The sequence below is a fragment of the Crocuta crocuta genome, unplaced genomic scaffold, assembly GCF_008692635.1.
Source record: "Crocuta crocuta isolate KB4526 unplaced genomic scaffold, BGI_CrCroc_1.0 scaffold586, whole genome shotgun sequence".
In the NCBI taxonomy this organism is placed as follows: domain Eukaryota; kingdom Metazoa; phylum Chordata; class Mammalia; order Carnivora; family Hyaenidae; genus Crocuta; species Crocuta crocuta.
The window spans coordinates 261,905-283,618 of NW_027532407.1; the positions used below are offsets into that span (position 1 = coordinate 261,905).

The 21,714-nt window shown below is 40.1% G+C and overlaps 1 long non-coding RNA gene across 2 annotated transcripts; it reads left to right on the forward strand.

Moving 5' to 3' along the window:
- Window positions 1-6,322: 6,322 nt before the first annotated feature.
- On the forward strand, window positions 6,323-20,256 carry LOC144243638 (uncharacterized). 2 transcript variants are annotated; one of them, XR_013338717.1, is made up of 5 exons: window positions 6,323-7,370; window positions 7,951-8,016; window positions 10,352-10,632; window positions 18,884-18,949; window positions 19,944-20,256. It is a non-coding gene; the product is annotated as an uncharacterized LOC144243638 (long non-coding RNA). The 2 variants fall into 2 exon arrangements; XR_013338716.1 differs by having other exon boundaries at window positions 10,529-10,632.
- The last annotated feature ends 1,458 nt before the right edge of the window (window positions 20,257-21,714 follow it).

Here is a 21,714-nt window from a genome sequence, read left to right on the forward strand (position 1 = left end):
TTTCTGCACGAGAACAAATGTAAAGAATCACCCAGTTACTATAGCGATCACCAAATCTCCAATCTCTGGGTGGTTGGTAATCTCCAACATGTCTCAATGTAGATTCTCAAAGTGCAGCAGCCTACAACTAAAAGACAATGCACTCACTTCAAACACAATAGTGTAGAAGGAAGAAGATGTCCTTAATAAAATCTTGCATTTGGAAAAGGGCATAATGGGAAACACACAGTAGTCCCTGGTTCTTAGCACATACCCAGTCCTGTAAATCTTTAATAAATAGTGAGAATGAGAGAGGATTCAATTTCTTAGTTAACCTATCTAGAAGCCTATGATATATAGGAAATATAATACAAGGCAAGGAAATACGATGCAAGGCAAGGAAAGCCTTCAGCCTATGATGTAGATTTTCTGTGAGAGAAAATGGTGAAGGAAGTAGGATTGGGCAGCAAAAGCCTCCGGCTTGGAATCAGATCTGATAAAGTCTTTGCTAACTCAGTAGGGAGCTTCAGAGCAAAGATAGTTCATTAGAAGATCCCCACATTGTGCAGAAATAGCCAGCCCAGTTTAGTCATTGACTAGAGGCTTCTCAAAAAGACTGCGGCTTCCAATCTACAGCTGAGCAGGACCCCAAAGAGGCTAACAGCTGGAGGCTATCAGCTAAGCATTCTCACTGCACATTCTTTCTTAAAGGGGTCCTGAGTGGGGTTGCTATGGAGGTGCAAGGGTACGGCCAGCAATATAGTGGACTGACTTTGTTTGTGTTTTCTCTTTATTAGTTTAATGGTGGCTGCTGTGAAGAAGTTGAATACAAGAGTGTTGGATGGGGAGGCTTCATTTTTATTAGCCCTGTGCCCACAGGCAAAGAAAACTAAATGAGAAGCGTTTGAGAGGTTTGGCTTTAACTTTGCTGGTCTTGTCCTTTGCTGTGTCTACACTTCCCTGCTGCGGACTCCAGTAAGTCTCTGAATTGTGAAATGCTCAGTCAGTTTAGATTGCTGGTTATCAGCAGAGAGCCTCCCAGAAGAGGTGTTTTTCTTCCCTTTCTAATGACAGATCTTGTCTAACCTATGGTTATCTTTTTCTTGTGGGACTTTGCCGGAAGCTGCAAAAAGTAGCCAAGGTAACCCAAAATCCTAAATGCCTCTTACCATTTCTCATAACACTATAGCCTCAGTAGGCATGTGCTTTTGATACAGGTTAGCTGGGTCTGAGGACCTAGAGAAAGTCCCACAGGACCAGCCATGAGGGTCCTTGGCGTCATGTAGAATGGAAATCAAACATGAGCCTGGAGGAAGTGAGAGTAGGGTTTTGAAGACATAGAAAGAGAGTATAGATACAGACACAGCATCTGGGAGACTCGGAAAGGAAAGTGAGTCTTGTCTTTGCTTGGGGCCTGGGGTTTTTGTTGATGGCGGTGTGGTACACATGTCTTCTCAGTAATCCAGGAACAAAGACAAGTGTTTAGGTGCCCTCCATATGTCACTTAGGGCCGGGAGCCAGGGATCTTGATGAGTCAGTCTTCTTGAAAAAAATAAGAGTTCATAATGACCCCACCTGATCACTTCTTAGATGTTAACTATTATGCTGGAAGACTCCAAAGAAATCATGAACTCCTTTTCCTTTACCAGGAGGACAGGCAAGATCTGTTCTGTAAGACATGTGTAAGGTGGATGTGTAGGTCCCAGCAAGAATGGAAGAAGGGAAAGTTTTACACAGGGTCCCTTTAATTTCCCTGTTTGAATCTCAGGCATGAAAATTAAGACTCTGAAACAAAGGTCTTGTCACCTCCTAGTAAGTGTTAACCAATATCCCAGCCTTCAGTGGAAGTCCCTACTGCCCCTGTGCTGCCACCTTGATTCTGTCATTCTGTATTTTCAGATAAATTACTTCTGCCTCTCTGTTTATCTCAACTAAATTTAAAAAGAATGTGTTTTGCTACAAGTAACAGAAAACCTGAATTGCAGGGGCTTACACAATAAATATGTTTTCATTTCCTCCACAAGAAGTCTGGAGGTAGGTGGTTCCTGGGTAGGTTTAGCATTTCTGTGGTATCATGACACCAGACTGTCATCTCATTCAGTTTTTTGGCCTTCTCCTCATGGTCACAAGATGGTTGCCAGAGCTCCAGGCACTATATCATGTCCACAAGGCAGAATGGAGGGTCATGTAAAAATGTCTTCCTTGTGTGCCTCCCACCTTCGATGAGAGAGGAAAACTCCTACCCAGAGACCTCCCAGCAGTGTTCTGTCAGCTCTACTTCAGTGGCAAAGGGGGCTTGGAACACGAGTCTCTAGCATTTTCACTCTTGAATGGGAGGAGGGCAAAAGGGAAGAGGGATTTGGAGAAGAGCCAGACAACAGTGTTTGCCATGGGATCATGCCTATTGATCTCAGTCCTTCAACCTCCAATTTGAAAATAGAGATGAACCATCTGTTTTTCCCTTCCTGGGGAGTTGCAAGTTATGAATAAATTATGGTGCCAGAGCCCCAGAGAGTCCTTAAAACAAAGTACTGTCAACCTAAGGTCCTCATTTCATTAAACCCATATTAGTTTCTATTGCTCATTTGACGGTATCTGATTGTTCCCTAGGATAAGATGTATTGGCAGTATAGAAGGGAGGAGAAAATCACCTCAAATCCACTCTGCCATCCCCCCTTCTTCCCAGTGCTGAGTAGTCATGGGACCCCAACATCCTCCAGTCGTTTCTGTATAACCAGCGAGCTAAGGCTACAAGTTCAGGGCAGGGGGATTGACACGTTTCAGAAACCTCTGCTAGAGTCCTGAGAAGGCCATTGGACTGAGATACATTATCGATGGAGTGACTTTAGCCACCAGAGGCGAAGATGGAGTATTAGGGAGTGCTGGGCCGTTACGTGCCCCTGAACCGACACCTTTATAAAGCTGCCCATCTGCCTTTCTCCCCACGGGAGGCTCTCCTCACTCTAATTCCATCTTCCCAGATTCCTTTATCGCAGGAGTCTTCAAAGGGTTTGGAAGCAGTTCTCTGAATTTCTTGGATGAAAATGTCTAAATGTATTTATTTCTATTTTAAAATATCCTTGTGTTGTTTCCTCATCAAAGTGATTTCAGTGTCATGTATTTAATTTGCCATCTGTTTTGTCTTGTCTCATAGTCTTTTATGTAGAAGACGGGCTCTTCCTCTCTGGGGTGTAGTCTTCTAGCTCTCACGATGGCTTGTCCTGGGCCAGCACAAGTCTGTTTTACTTCAGGACGGCAGGGGAAGGCCCGAAGTCAGATGCCCCAGCACTCCCCTCCTCCTAGTCTCAACTCAATTAAGAAAAAATAAAGGTAATTCTTTCCAAAAAGAAAATTCCCTTCCTTTTTCAGAAGATACTTCCTTTGGAAGCAGGCCTGGCTAATGGCTGATTATGGACCCACAGGTCTGCACCAGAAAGCGTGCACACCCAAGAGGCCTTCAAGAGTGCCTTGAAGAATCAAACACAGTCATGTAGTCATTATTGTCACTTGTGGCCTGAGTCCTTTCAGTTGGCCCAGACTTCGCGTGCCAAAGGGTTGGGAACATGCGGACAAGAGCTTGTACCTCCGCGCCTCCTGCACTTCTCTCTCACATGCCCCACCTACATCTCTTTCTTTCCTCTTCTCTCCTCGGATCCTCATCGCTTTGCTGACCTGTAAAAGAGAACTATATCTCTCTGACACAATGTGTTTCTTGCTCCCTGGTGCTTGGGGGACAAGCACAGGAGCCCCCACCAAGCAACCACTCCAGGCTCTTAGGGACCCATTCTGTTCTGGTTGGTCTGTCAGCTTCCCCAAGTCCATCAGTCCCAGATTTTGGAACTTGAACTGGCTTTCTCGGGAGTTTTCTGGATTTGGTCTGCATCTTTCCTAGACCATGGTCAGTTCCTCTGCTCCCCGCTTATACTCTAGCCAAAGCTCTTCTGGCTCCCCAACGTAGAAATGCTGCATGCCCTTCATGCCAAGGCAATCCCAATGGGCTCTCACCTCCATGGGCTGCTGGGGCTTATCTGTGAGCCCTGACTTGATATCTGCTTTCCAAGAATGCCAGTAGACTCACAACAGGACCATCAAAATGGTCCTGAATCCATTAGTTTGAAAGAGTCAGTCACAAGGAATTTGCAGCCCAGATGTCAATTAAGATCTTTGCGCCTTTGTGATTCAAATGACATTGGCTTTAAAACGCAGTGAAAAAAACTATGAGAGCCCATCTGCCCAGATCCCACATCTAAGTATTTTTACATACCGTGTGATTTTGTCCAGATGATTTAACCTATTATTTTTTGTCTGTAAAATACGCATAAGAATACCTTTATATATTTGGGATGATAATTCAGTAAAGTATTCCAAGTAAATCATTAATAACAGGGCCAGGCACACAGTGTTACCATTAGCTCTGCCCCATGAGAAGGGCCTTGTGGGTGAGTTTAATTTTCTTCTAGTAACAATGTCTCCAAATTTCTACAGCTACAAGAGGCCAGTTCTAGGGACTGTCTTGTCATCTCATGTTCTTTGGTTGTTTTCTACACTGTCACTTCATGCTGCCTACCTCTCAGATTTCTTTACTTCCCCAATAGCCTCTGATCCGTAAGGTTGTATATGCAGAGGGCTTCCCGAAATGTTAGGGCAATGAGGGGGATTTATGATGCAGTGCTACTCAACCTAGATTTAAATACAAGGCATCCCAGTATTTTTTTTTTTTTTTTTTGCTCTACCCAATAAGAATTCTTTTTTTTTTTTTTTACAAATAGTTTATTGTCAAATTAGTTTCCCCATAACACTCAGTGCTCATCCCCAAAGTGCCCTCCTCCATGCCCATCCCCCCTCCCCCCACATCCATCAGTCCTCAGTTTTTGTCAGCATTCAAGAGTCTCTCATGGTTTGCCTCTCTCCCTTTCCCCCACCATTTCCGCCCTTCTTCTCCCCCTTGTTCCTCCGTCAAGTTCCTCCTAATCCTCCTATACGTGCAAACATATGATATTTGTCCTTCTGCAAGGCATCCCATTCTTAAAAGTTCTTTAAACTCCACAGTCTCCAGCATCCAGCCCTCTCCTCATCTCTTTACTGACTGCCGCTTTCCTTAACTTTATTTCTCTGTATGCTTAAGGCAAAGGTCTTGGGTTTTGCCTTCTAAACTAGAAAGTCCCAGGATTTTCTTGCACAAAGAGAGTTCTCTTGTCCTAAGACGAACCCAAGTTGCAGCTTTTTCAGTATCAGAAATCCCCCTCTTTATATGGTGATGATGATAACTACTTGTGACAAGCAAAGATTCAAATGGGCACTAATAACAAAATGGCAACTAACAACTATCATTATTAGCTTGTGTTTTACAGTCTACAAAGCACTTTCGAATTCTTTATGGTCTCATTTGAATAAATTTCCTATTCTCTTTGTGCCTGGGAGGGTTTACAAATAAGGGCTTCATACCAGAGGAGGAACACACGCAAGCACCCATGAACACGGGCATACAGACACACAGCTCCTTGTTTTGTGTGGGCTCTGTGATGCTCACGTAAAGCCCCATGAGGGACAAGGCCCCAGATCGATATATAGACAGAGTCATTGGTAGAGTGTCTGTTGGTCCCAAGTCCTGGTCTGGAAACCCCTGACACTGTGGGCCACCACAAGGGGCTATTACCACTCTGCTCCATTAGTGGATACACGTATTGAGTTTCTGAGGATACAGAGAATAGATAAGCTCATCTTCCTTTCAGATTATTGGGTCATTTCTCAGCATGTCTGAAGCCTGAACAAGAGTGAGGCTCTGATGAATCACACTCAACATCTATAGTTCAAGCAGGAGAAATTTGAAGTTTGAACAAAGATTTAAGTACTTCCAAGTACACAACCTTTCATCTTTAAGGACTAATTCACAGCATGCATTTTATACATCTTTATAGGGTTATGTTGCCATTCCTGGACCCTTATTTCTTAGCAAATGGGGGATGGAGTGACACTTAACAAGTGAATGCATTCAGCAAAAGAGCTTGCCTTGACATGTATTTCATTGGGAGAGGCTGTAAATATTTTCCACATGTGTGTCTGTGTATCCGTGCGATGCTTCATTTCGGAAAGCAACAATAACAACTGAGTCATTAAGCAACAGAGAGGCTAATGTGTCAGCTGGGCTAGTGGGAAAGACGAACAAGGATCATCTTGTCAAGCCATGAAATGGATTGTGCTTTGGCACAAGCTGCTTGCAGTTTCTGCCTTCCACAGTTCAAGGACTTGAATTTAACCTGTGGTTGTAAGGTAAGGTATCACCATGACCTCAGGCAGCTTACCTGAGGTCCTCCAGGGTCCCTGCCACAACTGGGATGGGAAGTTGCTGGAAGCCTACAACGTGAACCAGTCATTGCCCAGGACTTTTCAAGGTGTCCTGAAGAGCTGTGGAAATGGAGCACAGTGATTTGTCAGGCATGTCCCCAAGGTCTTTGCCACCATCAAAGCTTGTAAACAGACATTTAACATTGTAATTGGCTGATCATTTCTTCGGTTTTCATCATTAGATCCAAAACTCCAGGCAGAGATGGCCCTTATTTATCTCCATATATCCAGCATCTAACACAATGCCTGGCATAAAGCAATTAATTAGTAGATTTGTTGATTGAATAAATGAATGACCCTGTCCCAACAGGACAAAGGAATTAGGGTATTTTTTTTCTGAGCTAATGATTCTCCTATGACAATGTTTCCCTCCCCTAATTTCCTTTGAGTCACTTTATCTCTCTTGTGTTGCATGAAGGTAATGAATATTAAGAACATTTACCCTTTATTTATTTACTCTCTCCCTGGACAGAGAGACAATGAATAATTTTACCACTAAATCAAATAAAAGGTCAAAGGGAGGTGTGATGGATTAGGAGCATAGGAGAAGGCATGCCGAAGCTTGTCCTGAGGCCAGGCTTGATGGAGATGTCTAAGCAGCTTCAGCTGAGAGTGGGTCTCAGCTACCTCCTAGGGGCAGTTTGAAATGTGGGCAGCTGTATTTGTCACGACAAGAGAGAATTAGTGGCTGTTAATGGGTGGAGTCAAGTCCTGTAACACTTTGGTCAATCCCTCTGAAAAATAATTCTCTGCCCAGATGCTATCAATACCCAAAATAGGAGTCATCTTTTATATTTTAAGTTAATTTAATTTCAGAATATGATGTTTCTTTCCTTCTTCCATTCTTTCCTACCTTCCTGCCAGCCCTCCCTTCCTCCTTCCAATACTTACTGGACATCTACTATAGGAAATGTATGCTGAGGATTATGACGATGAATCAGCCATAGACTTGGCCTCAGGGAGCAGCGCCATGCAAGGGAAGACATGACATGTGCTTAAAAAACAAGAGAACTGGGCAGAAAATAGTAACTGGAAAGCAAGTAAAGGTAAAGTGTTATAGGAGGTCAGAAGAGATGTGCCTGATGTTTTCAATGAAGTGCATCTTATACATCAATACCTGATTGTGTTGTATGCAGCTTTACAGTTTACAAAGGTCTCTCTTATATATTTTTTGTTTTATTGCTCCTCACAATAACCCTATAAAGGTACTTAGTTTGCCCTCAGATTTATTCCTTATTGGTTGTTTGCTCTACTCTGTATTGCCAGGGTCCTGACCCTGCGGGCCGTGTGCGATCCCTTATTAGCAGGCTTCCAATGGGGTTTGGCTAATGGGAAGCACTGGTGGGAAGTGGGGGCTTCTCCACTAAGCAGTGATTGGCTATTCTTACTCTTGGGGCTCCACCTGCCACCAGACATGCCATCTGGGTCTGGACTTCAGAATTCTGCCTCCTTCCCCTTTTCTCTTCCTTCTGTTGCAAATCTGTGGCTTACCTTACAATCACTTGGGTCTCAGAGGCTCTATCACCTGAGGAAGCAATTCTTTCCATCAAAATCCCTTAGTTGTAAATATTAGAGAGGGATTGTGTTTTCCTAATTAGATTCTAATTATTTTTTTTTAATATTTAGAGATAAGGAGAGAGAAGAATTAAATGACTTCCCCAAGGTCAACCAGATACATGCAGCAAAACCCAGGTCTGTTTCCTGATTTTAAATCCACTGCCTGTGATGCCTCCCATAGAGATAATAGCAACGAAAGGGTCATATAAAGAATTTTCTAAGGTCATATGAAAGCTATATCTGGTTGTTTTTTTTCCTGTGTGCTTTTGAATTTGAAAGAGCTTTAAGCTTGTATGGTATGGCCTTTGTTTTCATTTGTTCTTGAAAAAGTTAATGTATTAACTAGATTAGGAGAATGCCACACAAGTGCTTGTAGATATTAGCCTGACATTTGACAAAGTCATTCATGATAGCCCGGTGGAATAGTGCATGTTGGTACAGTCACATGGATTAGTAAATGATGCAAGATAAAAAACAGCCCTTGTCCTACTTTATGCTGTAACATCTTAATATTGCTATGATTATCAGGATTGCCTTACTTCAAAAGAAGAAAAAAAGCAAAAGTCATATTGAAAACTTTAGCTTTAGTAAAGTTTTCATACATATATGAGTCAGAGGTAAATTTGTACACATTACCACACCCTGGCTGCAAGAATGTTTTCATTTTCAGTGTTGCTAAATTAATCACTAAATGTTATAATCACTTAATCAATTGATTTAATAATAATGAAGGACTGTTCTCTGAAAAGGCCTATGAGGAAAGGCCTTGAGGGTTATGGGCCAGTGGGGAGCTGACCCTGGAGAGATGGACAGGAAGGGGGGCTCTGTACGAAGGCTCAGTTTGGAGGGACTATTGATTCAGAAGAGTCCTTTGGGGTGAAGGCTATTTTTTCAGGTGATGCCATTACTTGACTCCTATTACTTCTCCTATGGAATAAGCAACTGAAAATAGAAGTCTAAAAGCACCATATCACAGTTCAAGAATGGTCACTTACACCACATCCATCAGCCAGCAAATCTATTTTGCCTTGAAGGCAGAGGGGGAGGAGTAGGAGGAAGGCAATTTGATGGTGCTATTTCCTTCTTTGCACATGAAACTAAATAAATAGCCTCTTTTCCTTTTTAAAGTGCATAGTATTGAAGGCTCAAGTATCCATGTCTTCCAAATACTTTGTGATCTCACTTACATGTGGACTCTAAAAACTAACAAACAAATCCCAACAAACTGATAGAAAAAGAGATCAGCTTTGTGTTTACAGAAGCAAGAGGTTGTGGAGAAGGAATTGAAGGAAGGTGGTGGAAGGGCATAAACTTCCAGTTATAAGGGAAAGAAGTGCTAGGGATGTAATGTTTGACATGATGGCTAGAGCTAACACGGCTGTATGATATATAGAGAAGCTGTTAAGAGAGTAGATCCTAAGAGTTCTCATCACAAAGACATTTTTTTCCTTTTATAGTATCTCTATGAGATGCTGGATATTAACAAAACTTACTGTTGTAATCATTTCACAAGTTACATAAATCAAACCATCACGCTGTACACCTTAAACTTATACAGTGATATATGTCAATTACTTCATTTAAAAAACTGGAAAAACGATTATCCACTTCTTCGAAGGGTTGGGCTTGGAACAGTTTACATTTAAATCCCAGTGATTCTCAGTTGTGGATCCTAGGAGATAGGAAAATTATGGAGTCATCTTTGTCAGACACAGTGGCTAAGGGGTATTTAACACAAGTCATGTTAGTTGTTAGGACAGGTGCACACAACAAAGAATTGTCCGAGACTCATGCCACCTCCACCTGAGTGGAACATGTGGTACCTTATGATTGTCCTGGTCTATGTTAAAACCATAGCGGTGAGATTACGTTCCTTCTGAAGCTGGGATTGGGATGTCCCCTTAAAAGAGAAGGGCTTCCTAGGTATCCATTTTTGGGAGACAAGGTGATTTATCAGGAAAAATTCTCATAGTTCTTTCGGGCAAGACATCCAAGAGTGTTTCTGCTTAGAATGGATGTGGGACCACCTGCACGGGAGAATCCATATGGGATCATATTGTTTTGTTGCCTGGAGGGGCCGAGAATCCACTGCAGAGAGAACTTGGGAATTGGTGGACTCATCACTAAATTCCTTTAGACTGTGGAGGGAACAAACTGGCCTATTTCATCTAACTCTACTGGTGAAAGCATCTTGTCCACATTGGTGGGGTTAGTGAAAAATGAGTGTCTTTTAGGTGGGCGTATTTAAGGGGTTGCAGCAGTCCCTGATGTCTTGGCGGTGATGGCAGTGGAGCAAATGGAAGAGCTTCAACGGAAGTCAAATCCTAAGCAGGAAAGAGTAAGACTGCGAGGTTCATTCACCCTTTCCCACGTGGGAAGTCTCCTGTTATTGCCAACATTAAAAGACTGAGGTTTTATTATATTAAGGGAATTATAGCTAGATGCGAATTAATACTATTTCTTTATATAGGAATGCTCATTAATACACAAAAAGACTACATTTCCCAGCAGGTAGTTTGAGACCATGTGACTGATAACAGCCCAGAGGGCATGGGAAAAGTAATATGGGCCACTTTGAAACCTGTTTCATGAAATCTGTGAGAATCTCAGCTCACTCTCTCGTGCCCTATCCATGTACATGGTAAAGAGATGGCAACCAGCCCAGTGCCCTGGGTGCTGCACAGAGACAAACGGCTTAGGAGAGTTGCCCGACTACGCTGGACTGAGACATGAATGAGAATTAAATTTCTGGTAAGTCCCTGATATTTGTGGATTTATTTGTTACAACAACATATCCTAATGTATGTACAAAAATGTTGAAAAACCACCAATCAATAAACTGTTGCCTCTTACCTGGAGAAAAGGGTACGGTAGTGAATGACATGGCTCTGCTCTCTGCCTGTTAATGATCTGAATGAGAAGGTATGTGGCTGGTTCAGTTGGAATAGTGTGTGACTCTTGATCTCAGGGTTATGGGTTTGAGCCCCACTTTGGGCATGGAGCCTACTTACAAAAATTATCTGGATGAGGACACTGTTAATATGTTGATGAAATTAGGAGCTGTTAGGCAACAGGAAGAGATACACTGTGTACCCAATGGTCATATAAGAATCTAAAAAATAACTTAAAAAATTTAGAATATGGGCCAAAATAAAGATAAGGTTTTATAGGGCCAAATGGAAACTCCTACACGTTATATCCAAAAAGCCAATTGTACAAGTATAGAATGGATGATATGTGAAAAATGACTTCGACTTTTAACATGACAGTAAGGTCAATATGAGTTAAAATGATGAGAGCATACAAGATCATCTTCAGCTACCATAATAGAAATACAGAGTCTGAAACTAGATATTAGTCCCTTTCTATTTTATACTAATCAGACAAATACTGCACTCTTTAGTTGCCTCAGATTAAGTTTTAGGAATATCTTCAAAGAAAATTACTCACCATTATACAGAGGTTTGAATTAATGGTATGAGGAATGACTGACAGGACTGGGTATGTTTACTTTGGAGAAAACTAACAGGGACCTTAATAACAATCTAAAAAATATACACTTTAAATAGAACTCCCCTATGACCCAGCAATAGCACTGCTAGGAATTTACCCAAGGGATACAGGAATGCTGACGCATAGGGGAACATATACCCCAATGTTCATAGCAGCACTCTCCACAATAGCCAAATCATGGAAAGAGCCCAAGTGTCCATCAACTGACGAATGAATCAAGAAGATGTGGTTTATCTATACAATGGAATATTACATGGCAATGAGAAAGAATGAAATCTGGCCATGTGTAGCAATGTGGATGGAACTTGAAGGCATTATGCTAAGTGAAATAAGTCAGGCAGAGAAAGACAGATACCATATGTTTTCACTTATATGTGGAACAGGAGAAACTTAACAGAGGACCATAGGGGAGGAGAAGGGGAAAATATAGTTAAGGAGAGGGAGGGAGGCAAACCACAACAGTGTTAAATACTGAGAACAAACTGAGGATTGATGTGGGGTGGGGGGAAGGGGAAAATGGGTGATGGGCATGGAGGAGGGCACTTGTTGGGATGAGCACCGGGTGTTATATGGAAACCAACTTGACAATAAACTATATTTAAAATATATATATATATACACACACACATTTTAGGGGGAGGAGTCTTAGGGGGACCCTGGGCTAGTCTCATTCCTCGAACAACTAGATTGACAACAGATCATTTTGAATACCTAGGAAGTCAATCTGAGGATTACAAGAACAGTCTGTATAATTTGAGGAAAGAATGTGTCAGGTATGTGCTATGGAGACGGAAATTGGAGAAGCAAAAAGCCACAGTACCAGCGAGAGCCCTTTCCATGTAGAGAACAAGAGAAGGGGAGAAAGAGCAGTGTATCAGGTTTGTGCAAGAAAACCACTCCCCAAAATCACTGATGAGGGAATCATGAGGAACAGAGTATTGCAAGTTTTCACAAACAGTAGAGCTGAAATTCTGAGTTTTTGGAAATCTTTGGTGCTCACTGGACTAGATCTGGGCATGTGGCAGTCCTCATGGGGAGAAGGAAATGGGCCCAGGAGCAGACAGTGGACAGTGTGATGTGGGGATCCTTGCTGGGTTGCACTGGGAGAGAAAGTTCCCCTCCCTGAAGTATATTTAGAAGAGGGTGTATTGCCTTTCTATGGACAAAAGGCCAGGCTGGCATCCTTGAGCAGCTATTCAACAACAGGGGACAGAGGTGTGTGCAGAGAATGGATAGAGTGGTCACAGCTTTTTGCTGTGCATCACCATAAACTCCACAAGCACCTGCATGAGTATGCAACTGTTTTCTGGGACAAAATGGCACCAGGTGCAGTGCTGCAAACCTCTCCTCTGAAGACAGCTGGGTGATCTGATCTTCCCCTACTTACCAGCAGAGTCAGACTTCAGTGAGCCACACTGTGCCCTCAGTCAGGGCTGGAGCTACTTACACCAAACCCTACCACCCTGCACCTTCCAGGAGCATCTTTACTAGGGCAGATCCGACTATGAGAGAGCACAGCAGGCCTCTCCCACAAAGGACCAACACAGCCCCCCTCACACCCTTGCATATACCAAGTCTACTGATTATAGAGTGCTCCAAAGTGTCAGCTTCAGCTCTGGTGGAAATAGAATCAGGCTTTTTTTTTGGCCAGTTGAGCTTATTTTAACAAATCAAAGCATACCTAGTTAAAGGTCCAGACTCTCCCACGGCAAGCAAGGAGGAACTCTGCAGAGGACTGACCTGGGGGAAAGAGAGGCCATATCACAACAGCAGAGTGCACACAGCATACACCAGAAACACTTCCTAAAGCTCCAGGCCTTGCACAGTGTTTGAACCCTTCTTAATATAGCATTAGTCTCAGGAGCAGGAAAGATAACAAGTTTCCATAATGCACAAATGACAGAAACCTAGACAAAATGATAAATGGAGGAATTCTCCTCCAAAGAAAGATAAAGAAGAAACCACAATAAGGGATTTTCACAAAATAGATATAAGTAATATATCTGAACAAGAATTTAGAACAACAGTCATAAGAATAGTAGCTGGGCTTGAAAAAAAAAGCATAAAATACTCCAGAGAAACCCTCGCTGCAGAAATAAAAGACCTAAAATTAGGCCAAAATAAAAAATGCTATAATTGAGATGCAAAACTGACTGGATGCAATTACAACGAGGATGGAAGAAGCAGAGGATTGAATTGATGACACAGGAGATAAAATTATGGAAAATAATAAAGGTGAAAAGGAGATGGAAAGAAAACTATTAGATCACAAATATAGACTTAGGAAATCAGTGATTCTATAAAGCATAATAATATCTGTGTCATAGGAGTCCCAGAAGAAGAAAGGAATGGAAAAGGGACTGAAGGTTTCTTTAAACAAATTATAGCTGAGGATTTCCCTAATCTGGGGAAGGAAACAGAAATTCAAGTTCAAGAGGCACAGAGAACTCCCCTCAAAATCAACAAAAACAGGTCATCACTAAGACATATCAGTGAAACTTGCAAAATACAAAGATAAAGAAAGAATTCTGAAAGGAGCTAGGGACAAAAGTCCTTAACTCACAAGGGCAGGTTCACAGACAGATCAGGTTCACAGCAGATCTGTCCACAGAAATGTCTCAGTCCAGAAGGGAGTAGCGGCATGAAATATTCAATGTACTAATGGGAAAAATATGCAGCCAAGAATGCTTTATCCAGCAAGGCTGTCATTCAGAATAGAAGAAGAGCTAAAGAGTTTCCAAGACAAGAAAAACTAAAGGAATTTGTGAAAACTGAACCATTTCTGCAAGAATTATTCAAGGTAAACTTTGAGTGGGAAAGAGAGACCAAAAGCACCAAAGACTAGAGAAGAACTGAAACAATCTCCCGGAACAGCAACTTTATAAGTAACACAATGGCACTAAATTCATATTTATCAATAATTACTCTGAATGTAAATGGACTAAATGCTCCAGTCAAAAGACATATGGTATCAGAATGGATAAAAAGACGCATCGATATGCTGCTTACAAGAGACTAATTTTAGATCCAAAGACACCTCCAGATTGAATGTAAGAAGGTGGAGAACCATTTATCATGCTAATGGACATCAAAGGAAAGCTGGAGTAGTCATACTTCTATCAGACAAACTAGATTTTAAATGAAAGACTATAAGAGATGAAGAAGGGCACTATATCATAATAAAGGGATCTATACAACAAGAAGATCTAACATCTGTAAATATTTATGCCCCCAACTTGGTAAACCCAAATATATAAATCAATTAATAACAAACTTAAAGAAACATCGAGAATAATACAGTAATAGTAAGGAACTTTAACATTCCACTTACAGCAATGGACAGATCATCTTAGCAGAAGATTAACAAGGAAACAATGGCTTTGAATGACACACTGGTCCAGATGGATGTAACAGATACATTCAGAACATTTCACTTTGAAACAGCAGGGTACACACTGTTTTCAAGTGTACATGGAAAATTTTCCAGAATAGATCACATACTGGGTCACATATCAGGCCTTGATCAGTATAAAAAGATTGAGATCCTACCATTCATATTTTCAGAGCACAAATGCTATGAAGCTTGAAGTCAACCACAAGAAAAAATTTGGAAAGACCACAAATACATGGAGGAAATGCATGGAAGTTAAAGAACATCCTACTAAAGAATGAATGAGTTAACCAGGAAAATTAAAGAATAAATTTGAAAGTTTTCAATGAAGCCAATGAAATTGAAAATACGACAGTCCAGAACCTTGGGATGCAGCAAAGTCAGTTATAAGAGGGAAGTATAGCCGTACAGGGCTTTCTAAAGGAGAAGAAAGGTCTCGAATATACAACCTAACAGAGCAGTAAGTAAAGTCCAAAACCAGCAGAAGGGAAATAAAAAAGATTAGAGCAGAAATCAATTATAGCAAAACAGCAACAACAACAAAACCCAGTAGAACAGATCCACAAAACCAGGAGGTGGTTCTTTAAAAGAATTAACAAAATTGGTAACTCCCTAGCTGGACTTCTCAAAAAGAAAAGAGAAAGTCATTAAATAGATAAAATCGTGAATGAAAGAGGAGAGATCACAACCAACACTGCAGAAATACAAACAATTTTAAGAGGATATTATGAGGAATTATATGCCAACAAATTGGGCAATCTGGAAGAAATGGACAAATTCCTAGAAACATAAAACTACCAAAACTGAAACAGGAAGAAATAGAAAGTTTAAACAGACCCATAAGTAACAAAGAAATGGAATCAGTAATCAAAAATCTCCCAACAAACAAGAGCCCAAGGCTGGATGGCTTCCTAGAGGAATTCTAGCAAACATTTAAAGAATTAGTACCTATTCTTCTCAGACTCTTCCAAAAAATAGAAACGGAAGGAAAACTTCCAAACTCATTCTATGAGACCAGTATTACCTTGATTCCAAAACCAAAGACCCCACTAAAAGGGAGAATTATAGACCAATAACCCTGATGAACATCGATGCAAAAATTCTCAAGAAGATACGAACAAATTGAATCCAACAAGACATTAAAAGAATTATTCACCATGATCAAGTGGGATTTATTCCTGTGATGCAGGAGTGGTTCAATATCCACAAATCAATCAATGTGATATACTACACTGATAATAGAAAGTATGAAAACCGTATGATTCCTTCAATACATACTGAAAAACATTTGACAAAATACAACATCTTTTTCTTGATAAAAACCCTCAAAAAAGTAGAGGTAGAAGGAACATACCTCAGGATCATAAAGGCCATATATGAAAGACCCACAACTAATTTCATCCTTAAAGTGAAAAACTGAGAGCTTTCCCCTAAGGTCAGGAACACAACAGGGATTTATACTCTCACCACTGTTGTTCAACATAGTACTGGAAATCCTAGCCTCAGCAATCAGACAACAAAAAGAAATAAAAGGCTTTGTAATTGGGAAGGAAGAAAGCAAAACTTTAATTTTTAATCAATGTTTTGTAGTTTTCAGTGCACAGGTCTTGCATCTCCTCAGTTAAATTTATTTCTAAGTATTTTATTCTTTTTGATATTATTGTGAATGGAATTGTTTTCTTTCATTTTTTAATGGGGTTTTTTTCATGAATAGATGTTCAATTTTGTCAAATGCTTTTCCTGCATCAATTGAGATGATCATATAATTGTTATCCTTCATTTTGTTGTTAATGTGCCACACTGATTGGTTTATGGATGTTGAACCATCCTTATATCCCTGAAGTAAACCCAACTTGACCGTAGTATATAATTCATTTGATGTTTTGTTGGATTTGGTTTCCTAGTATTTTGCTGAGGATTTCTGCATCTACATTGGGAATACTGGCCTGTAATTTTCTTTCCTTGTAGTGCCCTTGTGTGGTTTTCAATGCATATGTTGGAAGAGAAGAAAGATCTAAAATCAGTCATCTAACATTCCACCTTAGGAAACTAGAAAAGGGGGAGAAAATTAAATCCAAAGTAAGCAGAAGAAAAGAAATAAGAAGCAGAGCAGAAATAATTGAAATTGAAAACAGGAAATCAATACAGAAAGTCAAGGAAACCAAAAGCTGGTTATTTGAAAAGAACAATAAAATCCATAAGCTCTTGACAGGCTAAGATAAAAAGGACACAAATGACTAATAAGTGAAATTGAAGATATAACCACAGATACCCTGGAAATTAAAAGGATAATAAGGGAATAGTATGAAAAGCTCTGTGCTCACAAATTTGATAGCTTAGATGAAATGGACCAAATCCTTGAAAGACACAACTTACTAAAATTTACACAAGAGAAAATAGACAATGTGGATATAACTGTATCTATTTAAAAAATAGAATCAGTCAGTAATCAGTCTTTCAAAACAGAAAACACTAGGCCAAGATGAGTTCACTGGTGAATCCTGCCATACACTTAAGGAAGAATTATGCTAATTCTCTACAATCTCTGTCAGGGGATAGAAGCAGAGGGAATAGTTCCTAACTCGTTCTATGAGGCCAACATTACCTTAATACCAAAACTAGACAAAGACATTACAAGAAAACTACAGACCAATCTCTCTTATGAACATAGACCCTTCTGCTTTTGGATTTCCTATTATGCATATATTGTTGTGCTTGACATGGCCCACATTTCTCTGAGTCTCTATTCATTTTTTTCTATTCTTTTTTCTTCCTATTACTCAAACTGGATAATCTTAATTGACATACCTTCAAGTGTGCTGATTCTTTTTTTTTTTTAATTTTTATTTATTTCTAGGAGAGAGAGAGAGAGAGACAGCGTGAGCAGGGGAGGGTCAGAGAGAGAGGGAGTCACAGACTCTGAAAAAGGCTCCAGGCTCTGAGCTGGCAGTCAGCACAGAGCCCGACGTGGGGCCCGATCCCATGAACCGCGAGATCATGACCTAAGCGAAAGTCGGACGCTTAACCGACTAAGCCACCCAGGCGCCCCTCAAGTGTGCTGATTCTTATTCTGCCTATTCAAATCCGCTGTTGAGCCCCCTATTGAAATCTCATTTCAGTTTTTGTTTTTCAACTCTAGAATTTTGTTCTTTTTATAATTTTTGTCCTTATTGATAGTCTGTATTTGGTAAGACATCATCCTCATATTTTACTTTAATTCTTTAGACATGGTTTCCTTTAGTTCTTTGGACATATTTAAAATGACTAATTGTAAAGTTTGGGTTTTTTTCCTAGTTAAGTGCAACATCTGGGCTTCCTCAGGGACAGTTCCCATCTCTTTCTCCCACCCCCACCCCCCATTTATTTCTTATTTCTATGTATGTCTCATAATTACTTGTTAAAAACTGAATGTTTTAAATAAAATAATGTGGCAACTCTAAAATTCAATTTCTCCCATGCACTTGAGGTTTATTTTGTTCTTGTTGCTATTTGTTATTGATGTGATTTGTATATATGTTACCTGACTTTTGAACCAATTTTGTAAAGTCTATATTTCTTTTGTTATGTGTGCCCACGAAATCTGTTCAGTTAGCTTGGTAGTGAGTTAAATGGCACTGGGAAGTAAGATCTACATGTAGAAAATAAAAGTTGACTTCTATTTACACCTCCCACACACAAAAATCAATTCCCTATGAATTGTAGAGCTAAATGTTAAAAATATAACATGAAATTTCTAGAACATTGGACAACATCTACATGATCTTAGACAGATATTTGTATTTCCATATAATATTTAGAATCACCTTGTCAACTTACATACTAATAATGGTTGGGATTTTATTTTAGATTGCACAGAAGTACTAAATCAGTTTAGAGAAATTAACATCTTGACAATATTGAGTGTCTCAATTGGTATGTAAAAATGTGGTATGTCTCTCCATTTATTTAGGTCTTTCTTAATTTTCCATCGGTAATGATTTATAGTTTTCCTTGTAGAGGTCTTGCATGTCTTTTATTAGATTATTTTCATAGATATGTTGTACTTTGGGATGTTATTACAAATGGAATTCCTTTTAAATTTTCTTTTCCTTTTTCTAGGGGCCAAGGCTGATGTAAAGAAGTATGATTAGTTGGCCTATTAGAGTTCTTCAAGAAACAGAACCAGTAAGATATATATAGATATATATGAGGAGATATGTTAGGAATTGGCTCCTGCTGTTATGGAGGCTAAGAAGGCCCTTCATCTGCTGTCTGCAAGCCAGAGAACCAGGAAAATGGGTGTTGTAATCAGTCTGAGACTGAAAGCCCGAGAATAAGGGGGCTGATGGTGTAAGTCCCAGGGTCTGAGTAAAAAACCTGAAAAACAGAAGCGCTGATGTCTGAGGGCAGAAGATGGACGGCTCAGTTCAGAGAAAGCAAATTTACCCTTCCTCCACCTTTTTTGTGCTATTCAGGCCCTCAAAAGATTGAGTGATGCCTGCCCTTATTGGTAAAGGAGACCTTTAAGCAATTTGCTGATTCAAATGCTAGTCTCTTCTGGAACCACCTTCATAGACACACCCAGAAATAGTGTTTTACTAGCTATTTTGACCTCCCTTAGCTCAATCATGTTGGCACATAAAATTAACTATCACAATTAGTATATTTACCATGAAACACATAACCTTATAAACACGATTTAAAATTTTGATAGCATACATTTGTACTTCAGACTTTCTACATACATAATCTTGTCTTCTGAAAAATTAAAACAAAGGAAAAAGAAAGAAAAGAGAAAAAGGTTGTTTTATGCCTGCTTTTCCAAAACTCATTTATTTTTATTTATTTGCTTGTTTGTTTTTCTGGCTTCATTGTACTAGCTAGAACTTTTATTAAAATATGAATGTAAGTGGTGATATCAAGCATCTTTGATTCATTTCAAATCTCAGGGCAAAATTTTTCAACAATTTACCATTAATCATGATGATAACTGTAGGTTTGGATAGAGAGTTCGTAATAGATGAAAGATATTCTCTTCTATTCTTTGTTAACAGAGGGGTTTCTTCCCCCCCCCCATCGAAAGAATGTTAAACTTCTGCATCTGTTGAGATGATTGTATTTTGTCTTTTTCTGTTAATGTAGGAAAATATGTTGATGTTGTTGTTGTTTTCTCCTTCAGGTCTCAGTCATTTATTTCTATAACCCCTTGGGAAAAAACAGTAATGAGGCCTGTTACATCTGCATTGATAGGGGAAAAACCCGTTATAAGATGGCCGACAGGATTCATAGGGAAATTCTAGCCCCGACCAAAGACTCCCTTTCCAGGTTCTTCTTCCTACCCCGCTTGCCATGCGTGTGCCAAATTACTACTAATATGGAATGCGGAAGTAACGGACTATAAATTGTTCCCTCTACTTATGCTCAGGACTCAGATCTCTGAAGACTGATTTCCTCTGAGCCCACCAGTGTGAAATAAACTTCCTGCCTTCCAAGATCTCTGAGCGCCGCTTGGTTCTTCTGCCGGGTGATCCAGACCAGGTTCCATAACATCATAACAGAGAAGGGCATACCGCACTTTAAGCGCACCTGTTTAAAGAACTACAAAGGGTTACAATATATTCCATAATTGAAAAATGATGATATCCTAATTTTGAACGGCTAAGAAACTACTAGCCGTTTATAATAAAATAAGAGACGATACCAGAGGTTGCAAACTGGTGACCTGAAGAGTAAAAATGGCCTTCAGTGGTTTTGTCTGGCCCACAGTAGTTTTGAACCACTCCATCCCTACCCCCCAACACACAATTTGTTGCTAGTAATACAAAGATTTTACATTTACATCTGTGATTTCTGCCTTCTCTTAAATATATATATATATGCACACACACATACATACATATCTGACAAATCAACGGGCCTGCATGCAATAGTCAGCTGGAGAGTACCCCCTTTTGACAAGACAAAGTATTTGTTCATTAATTTGCCATTGATGTATATACTAACATACCAAATTGCTGCTTCTAATTTTTTGTACATTTGTAATCTTGGCAGACTACTGGCCATTTCATGAAAATGTAGTTTAGTAAGTATACATTTTACACTGCTATAAAATGCTGGAATGGATTATACCAAAATGAAAAAGATAAACTGAAGAGCAGGGGCGGGGAAAGTTGGAACTTGGACTTTTAAGAGTCTAAAGCAGGCCAGACCATAATAGTTTAGAAAATGTTAGACATACACAACATGAGGTGGACCCTGCAGCTAACTTTAAGAACATACCAGCAATCTGTAAGAGACACAGACTACAAAGTTGGTTTCCTTTATCTTGCTAAACTGTAAAGATGTCACCTTGATATAAATTCGAAATGTTTAATGGAATGACCACTTCCCAGATAATTAAAACAATTTACATATTAAAACACTATTAATGTAGGATACATGTATGTGAAAAGTAAGGGAGATGACTCATTTTCAGTAGTACCAAATAAAAGCTGTGCTAATTATCAACAGGTTTACAACCTATTGGAAAATGTAGCGCTCCCCCCTCCCCCCCAAAACAAATGGAGTCCCAAATCCTTAGACACTTCACTCCCTGCTTCTTGCCCTGTTTCCGGGCTTTACAATGAGCATGCGCCAAAGAACTGAAGTCTCTGTATCACCCAAGGAATGTACATTAATTCTAATGAGGCTTTTTCCTGATTGGATGCCATGTAAGGGCATAGACAACTTCCTCGTAAGGCTGTAACCTCTGTAGTACTCAGCCAATGAGGAACCAGGGGAGGGACTTGCACTTTAGGAGAAAAATTGCCTGCTGTAACTGCCCTGCGTGTGCCTGTCCATCAGACCCCTGCTCTTGCAAGAACATTAATTAAAGCCTCGCTTCACTGTGCTCCGAGACTTCGTGTCCCTCCTTTCACTGGGTCAGTGGGCTTATCTCTCAGAGTCTGTCA